At 41.5% G+C, this 11,305-nt stretch overlaps 1 non-coding gene across 1 annotated transcript; it reads right to left on the bottom strand.

Moving 5' to 3' along the window:
• Positions 1-9,490: 9,490 nt before the first annotated feature.
• Positions 9,491-9,572, bottom strand: trnas-aga. The gene has a single exon. It is a non-coding gene; the product is annotated as a tRNA-Ser (tRNA).
• Between the last annotated feature and the right edge of the window lie 1,733 nt (positions 9,573-11,305).

An 11,305-nucleotide genomic window follows, 5' to 3' on the forward strand; every position in this document is an offset into this window, starting at 1 on the left:
GTGGATGCATCAGAATGGAGCAGAGCAGGGAGCTGGTGGCTTGCTGTTGTAGCTACTATGTCACACTTACAACCTTAATCCAACGGGATTTTTGAATCTGCTCCTGATTCACAACAATTTGATTCTCAAATTTTAAGTCTCTGTATTTGTCCTCCATGTTAAAAACAACCAAAAGACGATCTTCATCGGTTCTTTAAAAGCAAATTTATAATAAATGCAACAACACAGAATTTATTATCCGTCCTTTTTTTTTAAACGGACAGATAATACATCCTGTGCTGCCTGTTTCTCTGCATTTTTAACTCCTGCAGCAGAATAGATGTCCCAAACAGACATGTGAACTTTAAAGCAGGGAAGTCCTAGATACACGTTTCCTTCCTCCTCAGAACCAGAACCCCTTTGGTTCCCGCCAGGCTCTACTTGTTGACTCTGAAGCTCAGTGTCCACTCCTGCTCTTGAACTTCAACTTTTTCCACTTTCACCCATTGCAAGCTGTGGACCAAAGGCAACGGCAATCCCTTTCCTGTCATTCTTCCATCTGACCCGTCTTTTTCTTTGCTTATTTTCCTCTCCCCTTCCACCTCCCTCAATGACTTATCTTACAGTTTCCTGAATTCTTGCGATGCCCCTCATTCCTGATGGATTGGTACAAACTTCACAGCTTCCCAATGGTCTTTGAAGGGATTTTTTTTACTGCTTTGAACACTCTACATTCTATATAACCTTAATAACGTGAGCATTAAATCAGAACACCAGGCACAGCTGTGGTAGAAAGAACCTCAAAAGGAGTAAATGATAGGTGACTGATCTCTAATCAGCTTCAGGGAATCGACACATTTCCCCGAGAGGCTGGCAAATGCAAGATTATAAACTAAAGGTCCAAATTTGACCTTTTTTATTTATCAAATGTCTCATTTATTTGAAAAGTACATTTACAAGTTTGGTTGTTATTCATGTAATTTGGTATTGATAAATCCCAAAGCATGAAGAAAGCGCGTCTCTAGAGGCTGAATGGTAGATGAATGCAGCTCAGACGTGCTGCAGCAAGCTCCCTTTGTTGACCTCAAGGGAAACCTGCTAGGGCGCGTCAGAGGAGAACTGACTTCCAAGGAAGTTGATAAGCATGTTTCTGATGATATTGCATGCAACCACATGCAGTGGAGCCAAGTGATTCACTCCCCTTTCTTTACCCTTTCATTCTTTATTCCATGCAGAGAAACACGAATGTGGACGGCAACGTTTTCCAACACTTCATGCAACTATTCTTCATTCATTCGTTCAACTATTCAGGCTCTTCCTGCCGTTTTTAACTTCAGTTCTATGTCAGATTTGGGGAGTTGACTTTGGTTTGTGGGGTTTGCAATATTTATCCACTTGTTGTTGCTTTTTTCAATCTTAGAGATCATGAAGTGGTCTGAAGTAAAAACACTTTATAAAAAAGTAATATTTAGAATTGTACACAATAAAAAAAGTTTTTTGTAAAAGTTCAGTATAATGTAGAAACTGTTTTTTTTTTGTTCTCTTGGCCGGCATTTTTTTAAATACTAAACTCAAAATAGTTTGATTTTAAATATTCAAAACACGCATTTCAAATGGTTTTAGTTTTAGAAACAGATAATTGGAGGGATCAAGATTGTACCTAAAAAAGTATTTATCATTTCTTAACCTTTGTCAATATGTTAATATTAGCTCAGAAATTGGGGGACAAAGCTTTTGCTGAAGGGGGTTTCCCCCCTTGTGTCCCCTGTAGCTCCGCCCCTGCTCATGTGTTTTGCTATTTTAACCCTATAACAACACAACGATGGAGGCAGTTGAAGGGTTAAGGACCGACAGGAGCCTTTTCTGTAGCTCTCAATACTTCTACTAGCACCAAATTATTTAACTTTATTATTTTTAAGTGCGATATTTTCCTCCATCTGTATTTTTTATTCGTCTTTTACAGATGCGCTCATTTTGTTTGCAGATGCTAAACTTGTTTTCCTGCGTGAACAGCATTTAACAACTTTTAAAGCAGGGTTTCAACCTTTTTTGAGCCACGGCACACTTTAACCTTGACAAAAATCCCGCAGCACACCAGCATCCAAAAAAAAAAGTCTGTATTGATCTACAGCCCCTCCACAATCTCACGTGCATTTTTGTGATAATTGTGGCAGAAAAAGCTGGAAGTTGCAGCTGTTTTTTCTAAAATATGTAATAAAAGTTAAGTCAAAAGATTGAAAAACTGTTTGATGTGTGTTCGTTGTGGTTTCAAGACGTTTAACAAGGAAGACTCATTGTGCGCTGTCACTTTAACACAATGCATCATGGGAGATGTAGTGCGAACAGCCGCCAAACCCAAACAAGCAGGCATCTCTGAGCTTCATTGTTTTTTTCTCTTGTTCCACGGTCTGACACCGGATTCCGTGGAAAGCTACACCGCTAAAGACGAGCTTTAGCTGGTATTTATGTTGGAACTGAGAGACTTTATGAGCAGAATCTGAACAAGGAAGTGAAGACTTTAACCACTTCTGATTGGTCAGACTGATGACGTGTGATTAAGCCTCCAAGAATGATTGGAGGAGACAGTTAAAGGGGCGGGACTTTAAGACAGCTGTAGCTGCGGCTAAATCGCGTTACCGTCATTCTTATCAACATGTCTTTAATAGAATCACATAAACACAAAGAAAAAAGTATTTTATGATCTTTCATATTCTAACTACTCAGTGTTTTATCAGGGCTGTTTGGATGAACAAAGAGCTGATATCCTGGAGAGGAGAAATGTTTTTAGATCAGTGAATGAGGGCAATTTCCCACAGCACACCTGACCATCTCCCACGGCACACTGGTTGAAAAACACTGTTCTAAAGGAATAAAACTCCAGATATTAGATCTGAACGGGCAAAAGTGTCCATAAATCAAAGTCTAACTGTTGCTGAGTCTAACATGCCTTCAAACTTAAGTAGACACGAGACGCCTGTCTGCTCGTGGGGTTTCTCCACGGCCGAAAAGCACTGAAAGCCCATTGCTTAGTGTTTGAAAGCACCTGAAGGCAGAATCAACGGCCGCGTCCACGCACACTTCACTTTTCCTTTCTGCCGGTTGTGTGATATCAGCCACAAACAGGTCCCTGATCCGTCTCGGTGCCCCCAGCACTGTTGATGTCCAGCACGATGCTCAGGCATCCACAGCTATCGTCACAGGAACTATGTTGTAGTTTTCTTGTAAATTTTTGTTGCTGTTGTTAGCTGTGACGATAAGGAGCAATGCCCGGCTGGTTTGATTGGTGTAAACAGCTCAGACTCGACGCCTCAGTGCTCAGCGGGGAAGGAGTGTGCAATTGTGTAGACTTTTGTTGCTAAATCAAAGGCTCCCACTGAGGGGAAAACGGCATGCCGGCACCCAAACAGATGGTGATGAATCTTTAAATGACCCTACTTTTGTTTTTGTTTTTTGTTCTCCCATAGACACACGCTTCCTTTATGGGCGGCCTTGCACGTCTCCAGACGATTGCATGTACGTGCACTTTCCGTGACACTATCAGTCTTGGAGCTAATGGAGCAATTTTCAAGGTGCTGAGCCCTCCCCAACACGCCTGGAAAATGTGGATGTGTTTGCTGGCCTGAGTGCATTTGTTTTTCCGGGTGAACAACACCATCAATTTTCCAACCACCGGGGCGATTCTGCCCAGCAGAACGGGTCGAGGTGCGGCTTGTTGATTGTGAAATCAATGCGAGGGCTTTTACATGGATCAGGCGTCCTGACGTGAGGGTCCTCTGAGAAATGGCCGCATGCCTGCCAGAGGGGTGGCTTGTTGTTGCAGGGATGTTTTTTTTATTCCTCCTCATCTCATGGCCACTTTCTCACAGGTTGTCTGAAGACACTTTTATTACCAATCGGCATGTAAATGATCCACTGAAGGCCTCGGGGAGGCAGCGTGCACGTTCATGTATGCCGGCTGGAATGGTAAAGAGTAGGATGAGCGGTTGTGCATCTCTACAGCAAAGTGTCAGATTCCTGTCCTGGGCGCCTATCTGTTGCCTCAGTGGGTCACGTGTTGGACCTGCGTGCAGGAAGTTTACATTTTTACCCCCCCTATAGGGGTGTTGTCCTTTTGGCAGTCCAATTATACTCAAAGTAAACCTGGAGTTTCTATTTGCATAAAACATAAAAAGTGGACTTATTTTCATAATTCCACTCAAAACATTTTCTTTTCTTTATATTTTCATGGAATATAGATCGATTTCAAGTATTTCCGTATTTTATTTTGTTTTTTTTACGTAAATTGGGATTCCAGCTCATAAAACCTACAAAACAGGATTTAAACAATAGAGAAATCTTCCCAAATTCTTTGGGACATGAATGTTTTAAACTGAGTTTCGCCAACAAATCATCTACAAAATGATTTCTTTACCTAAAAAAAATAAATAAAACATTTGAACACATGTTTACAGTTGAAGATATGTTTGCAGTGAATCACATGTCACTTTCACACCTGTATGTATTTATTTAATGTCAATGTCATTTTTGATGTCCTTTCTTTGCTGTTATTTCTTAGGAGAAAGACTTTAGATAATTAGCCAAAAGACCCTCATGGACCTCCTCCATAGTCCGGGTAAGCCACAAACGTTCCCCGCCGGGGAGGCTGGCTGTTCACAGAATGTGTCCGGAGAAGACGCAGCAGCAAAACAGACGACCGGAGAGGATTCTCAGAAGACTCAAGGACCTGCAGACGTCCAGAAAGAGGCGGAGGACCAGCTTCCAAAGCCATCGCATTCAGACACATTCAGGAGACGGGCCACAACTGTCGGGCTGCTCGGGTCAAGACACTTCTGAGCCTGGACCAACGGAGGAAACGTCTCAAAAGAGAAAACAGACAGGACTGGTGACCAGTGATCCAGGCTCCTGTTTTCTGGGAATCAAGGTCCAAAGGGGAAAATGGTGAGGAACAGAACCCAAGCTGCTTGATTTTCTGCATAAAATCTCTACAGTCCGTCATGATGTGGGGTCAAATGTTTAGAGCTGCTGTTGGTAAACTCTGCTGTCTTAAATCCAAAAATCACTGCAACAGTCCAGCAGAATGTTCTAGAAACGTCATGATTCCTTCAGCTGAGGATCTGGGTGGAGATGCAGATTCCATCTTCCAGCAGGACGGAAGGGCCCTCGGGGGGACTGGAGCACCTGCCTTTTTTTGTATCAACATAAATACATTTCTGTTAGATATGCAAAAAAAAAAGTGTCTACAAAATCCTCAGGTATTCTTTCAAATCCATTTTCTTGTAAGCCGGGGATTCTGATCTGCTGCTTCTGTCTTTGCGGCTCCGCCCGGACTCAGAGGCCCAGGAAAGCCGGGGAGAGAAGCTGCTGCTCCACGGAGACCTGAAGGGACGTGACAGTGAAGCTACTTGAACCAGGGAGTTCTGGTCTATCTATAGCCGCTGGCGGCTGGTTTAACGAGCTTCAATGTGGTTCGTATTTTAGAAAAACGCGCTATTTGTTCAGGGACAGGAAGCTAGGCACTGAGTCCAAAATAAAACGCAGGGGGAATTTCAAAATAAATCAACCTTCACTATGGATCTAACACTAAATGTATCTGTTTCATCTAATATTTTCTGATCAGAATCACCTTCTTACAGTTCTGTATCATTCAGTTTCACAACCATGGGTATTAAAATCTTTCCAATCACAGCAGGAACCTGTGTGTTTGGAGGATATGATGAAGAAGAGAATTTATCTGTGAATCCCAAAGAGTCACATTGGATCCAGCTGTCAGGAACTGAAGGCTCAGGAGCCAAAATGCAGGAAACTGGGCTTGATGGTAGAAACACAAACATTTGATAAATAAACTTAAACAGGACAAAAACCGTGAAGAAACAAAAAAAAAAAAACAGAAAAAGCAGATGACCTGACAGTGTAGAACTGGAAACCAGAGACTTCTACTCACTGAAGAGAATTAACAGAAATATAGACAGTTGTGGATGATTGACATGAACCAGGAGTGACTGATGAACGACCAAAAACACGGAAAAACTGCAGAATCCTCACAGCAACACAATTATAGCATCATTATTATTATTCAGCATTTTGGGGATGAAAGATGTTTAAAATATTACTATCTGGGTTAAACTTGATTCATGTTGATTCTGCCTGCAGCACATTATATCAACAGAAACAGCCTCCAGTGTTTTATTGCTTTGATGTCTTCCAAGTCTGTGATAAAGTGAAGAAACTCAATGGTCAGAATAATTTGTTCACATAAAAAATGACAATTGTGTCACTTTCATCTGCAGCAGTTGAGTATTTATCGTTTGTTTCAACATTTTACTAAATGTCTGTATTGTTTAAAAGACAAAAAGTGTTTTTGCTGCCTTTTTCTGACTTTGAGCACCCGCCCCTCTAAAATCCGTGCACGCCCCTGGCCGCTCATACTGTTGAAGTATTGAATATTTTGAAAATACTTTATTATGATCCTAAATTCTAAATGTGGAGTTCTCCACAGTATTCTAATTTTCTGAAATACATTTTTTGGGTTTTATGAGCTGGAAGCCTAATTTATGTCAAAATAAACACATACTCTAAATCAACTGAATGGTGGATCATGAATCTGTAGAAAGTTTAATTATGTTTTAATGGAAGTTAATGCAGTTTTCCATGATGTTTTCTTTGGAAAGCATCTGAGCACAGAGCGTCAGGACGGCACAGCATGAATCTGGGTGGGGCTGATCGATGGAGTCCTGACTGAAGTCGTTTACACGTCCATGACAAGCTGACTACAAATCACCAGAGCAGCAGGATCTCTGCGAAACAAAACAGGTTTTAATTGCATCATCCCTGTTTGCAAAGCCCCCCCTGCAGCTGTTTTCGTGTTTTGACACTCTATCAGTCTGTGTTTTCATCGAATGACATGCAAATGTGGGGACTGAACTGAACTGGCAATGCAGGGACTGCAGGATACAGACAAAGGCGGGGACTTGTGTGAAGTTTCACATCATAAAGAATGCAGACGAGCTATGGGGAAAATAGCCTGACAGGAGTCCTCTGGGTGGGTGGTGGGGGGGGGGGGGTGAGCTCTGCTCAGCAACACGTCATTTCCCACAGAAGCAGCAAGTACTATGAAGACACACCAAAAACATCTTTGTCTTTGGTACATTTCACACATTTCCACAACTGTTCACTGTAAAAATGTCTTTCAAACTGGTGAGCTGACGGTTTCATCCACGCCGCTTTGATTTCTTGTCCAGGAAAAAGCTGCCATGAACTGTGGACTGAACCATTCAAGTGATTTACCCAAATAACAAAAATCTTGTTTCACTAATGCGGTCAGAAACAGTGAGTCCATATATGTGTCCCCAAAAATCAGACATTGGGGATTAACTAGATATTTGGAGACTCGGTCATTAGCCATGGCTAATCAATGCTTCCTCTGGTCTTCCATCTTCTGCAATCTGTTCATTCAAGCACTAATGTAAAACCACAAAATAAACCCAAATAACACGGACACATGTTGGAAAATATCAGCCTTTCAGAGAGAAATCTTTTTTGGGATGTAAACTGGCTTAGAGTGGGCAAAAAACATTTGTCAACTATAGAGACTGGTGTAGATTATATTTACAATCTTAAAATACCATCATTAAAAACCTACTCTGATGAAAATGCTGTTTTATAACATCCTCTCTCTCGAGGCATTTTTTCTGATGGAGGACATATATAAAGAAAATGAAACTTAAAATTGCATTTCTGAGTGTTTCTTTATTCAAATCTTCTAAGCAGATTAAAAAAAACAAAAAAAAAAAACAACGCAGTTTATAAAAGCCCATTTGTTCACATGGAAAATGCGATGGGCGGGGCCACAACCTCCCTGCTCCATTCTGAACATCCACCTGCAGACAAACGGATCCATGATGGTCTTTGTTTTCCTCGTCTGAGCTGGAATCTGGATCTAAATTGTACGACTGGATAGATCTGATATTGCTAATAATAGTGAAATTTGAGCTTTTCTGATACAACAAACGACAACAGAAAAAGCCCCCCCTCCCCCATGTATTGAGCATTCATAGAGAAAAGCCTGAAGATTCTCAATCATTCGGGTCTCGTTAACTCTGCCAGGACTCAGAGGTGTAGGACCAAAAATACACCAGATAGAAACAGAGAAACCAAAAGGTGACAAAGCAGCAGACCTGACAACCAGAGACTTAAATACACAGAGGACCATGAACACAAATCAAGACAGCTGTGGATAATTGTCCACCTGGACCTGGTGTGACTGACAGAGGGGAAACCATGCACAGTCCCAACTCAATCCTCGCAAAGACATCAGTCTGTACTTTGGAGGTAGATCTAAGAGGCTCGGGGAAACCCTAAAGACCTCTCTTGGACCGCACCACACATTAGAAGGAAAAATCGAAACATCTCAACACCTTTCAGCTGAACTTTGAAGAAAAAGAACTGAGCCTGCAGTAAATAACCCAAAATAATGTGACTGTAAAGCACTTTGGACTTTCAAGGTAAGTGGTAAAGCGGCATGTTAGTTTTTACCATTATCCTACTTGTTCTGGAAAACACAAACTGACCGTCAATTGTAACTTAATGGCTTGTAACCTAAAGGATGAATGAGTAATGTCTGTAACAGCAAGTAAAAAGCCATTTATTAAGCATGACAGTAAATCAAACCAAACAAAGTTTGCAATTTGTAACTAATATCCACCCACAGAAATTGCTTCAGACAATTCTAATGTGAATATTTCCCCATCTCATCTCAGTTTTTTACTATTATGTGATACAGGATGGATTTCTTCTAAACGTTCAGGTTTCATTTTATTTTTCACAACTTCCACACTCTTATGTTTTTGGTTTCAAGAGATCATGAAGTAATCCCTGGTAAAGAAAATAAAAAATTCGTCTTGTGCCTGTGACCTTGTCTTTATCATGACCAGAAATCACTGCATTCTTGGGTTTCAGATGAGAGTTTATACTCAGATTACTCAGACGTTCACACAAGTTTCCTTCTTGCTCCTCCCTGGCCTCCAGTGCACTGGAGTGGAGCCAAAACCAGCAGGAGGGGACGAGATTCTGAGAGGATTATACTGACGAGATCGGTGGGGTTCTGTCCAGACACACACGCCTGTGCAGACACACACGCCTGTGCAGACACACACGCCTGTGCAGACACACACGCCTGTGCAGACACACACGCCTGTGCAGACACACACGCCTGTGCAGACACACAGTCTATTTTTCTGTACTGAAATTAGTCATAAAATTCACACTTTATGAGTAACAAAAGCAGAATTTAAGATTGTAAGACAAATTTACATCTGCTTTATTTGGCAGGTTAATTTACATATAAAACAATAGCTCCAGCAACTGAAATAAAAATCTACTAGAAAAGTCCCTTAGCATCAATTTATTTGTCGCAGAAAGAAAGCTCATAATCTTCGTAGTTTTCACAATAACAGCTTTATTATGATTTATCAACGTTAAGAGAAAAAGAAAATAATTGATCATAAAAATATTTCGTTGTCGGCAGGATTCGAACCTGCGCGGGGAGACCCCAATGGATTTCTAGTCCATCGCCTTAACCACTCGGCCACGACAACCTGACTCTTACTTCCAAAAACAGATATTTAAACCATGACACCCGATGTCATCTGACAGATTTACCTGTTTTCGGGTACTATTACATATTTTTTAGTTACTGGTTGTAGATCTAAAAAGGACCACGGGTACAGAAAAACTTAACAATCCCCGTTTTCTTTTATATTTTACATGCCAACCTGTACTGTTCATGGGCGCCATCTTCTGGCTTTGCGCGAGATTGCTTCTCTATCTATCTTTATTTGTCAGAAAGATAACACCCCACTCATAACAAAACACAAATATAGTGTAAATATAGAGGAAAAGTTGTGTCTGTTCCCGTGACAACCTGAAGAGTGATCTCTTCCGGTTGTCGGCCGTCTGCTTCACTTTTTGTCTTTCTTAGTCATGATAGTTCTACTCGAGGATCGAACCTTTTCCCAATAAACTGTTTGCAAGATTAAAATATAGTTAGCGTTACACTGATGTGCATCACTGGATGCAGCTCATTTCTTGAAAGCTGCAAGACAACATTCAAGTCAACAAACAATGAAGCAAAATAAAGGCTCCATGTAGACCGCACTGATTCCGTCCTCCAGAGGGTGGTGAGTGAGGTGGGGATGGTAACCTCTGAACCAGAAAGACAACATTTCAGTTTTTACAGCGAGTACAGGTTGAATGTCCTGGAACAGCCATAATTCAAGCAAACAAGAATCTGTTGAAGGATGTGAAGAATGTTGAGCATCAGCAACACCCATACGGCTTGAAGGGGCTAAGCTTTCCTCAGCTGAAGGCTGTTCTGTGTATACATCAGTGTCCTTCTAGTCAAACATGTGTTAAATCCTCTTGAATGAAGTCAATGCCTTAGTCGCATGAACCATGCAGGGGTGTTGACCAGTACAGGTGATTCCAGATTTTGGAGTTGTTCAGCCCTGTTGACAGGTGCGACCACATCTTAAGGAGAGTGCAGGTGTGTTTTGCAGTTTCCTTTACTCTCTCATGGATGTCATGAAACAGAAACATACGCTTGTCCTGCGTGTGGTAAAGGTATCGTGAAGTATTTGTAAGGATAATGTAAGTTACACGCACTTTTGAGGTACAGGTGTTGCTGTTGTACGATGTCTATAGTCCATACTGTAGTCCAGGGACTAGAGTCCAGGGCAACTCCTGGCCTCAAGGGCCACATTCCTGCATGTTTTCCAACATTCCCTGCTCGGGCATGCTCTAAATGGCTGGACATACCTGAACCAGGTACTCAGTACAGTGATCCCTTGCTATAACGCGGTTTACTTTTCACGGTTTCGCTACTTCACGGATTTGCATCGTGCATTGTGTTCTGCATTCTGATTGGCTAAAAAAGTCACTCCGCTTCTTCTCTACCTGTGCGTCAATAATGTTGCAATTTAATATGTACAAGTATGTAAATCAGCTTTCCAAATTACGTACATGCAAATCATCTTGCAATTTCAAGTTTCTCTAAAACCCGTAGAAAAAGAGCAACACCAACTGTCAATCATTATGTTCTTCTCCCGAACAAACACACACAGCTGCACCGCGGGCTTGAGAAGGAGAAAACACTGCAGCTTCTCAGACTGAAGAGCATTAAAATACACCCGAGCCACTATTTGTCCGTTTGTACTTTGTATTTTTTCATGATCATTTTAAATTTTCTCCCGTTTAATTCAATTACTCTCGGGTCGCGGTGGGCGGGGCTAATCTCCGCGATTTGAAGCCTTCTGTTTACATCGATGATTCA

Source organism: Oryzias latipes, chromosome 21 (assembly GCF_002234675.1).
Source record: "Oryzias latipes chromosome 21, ASM223467v1".
NCBI lineage: Eukaryota > Metazoa > Chordata > Actinopteri > Beloniformes > Adrianichthyidae > Oryzias > Oryzias latipes.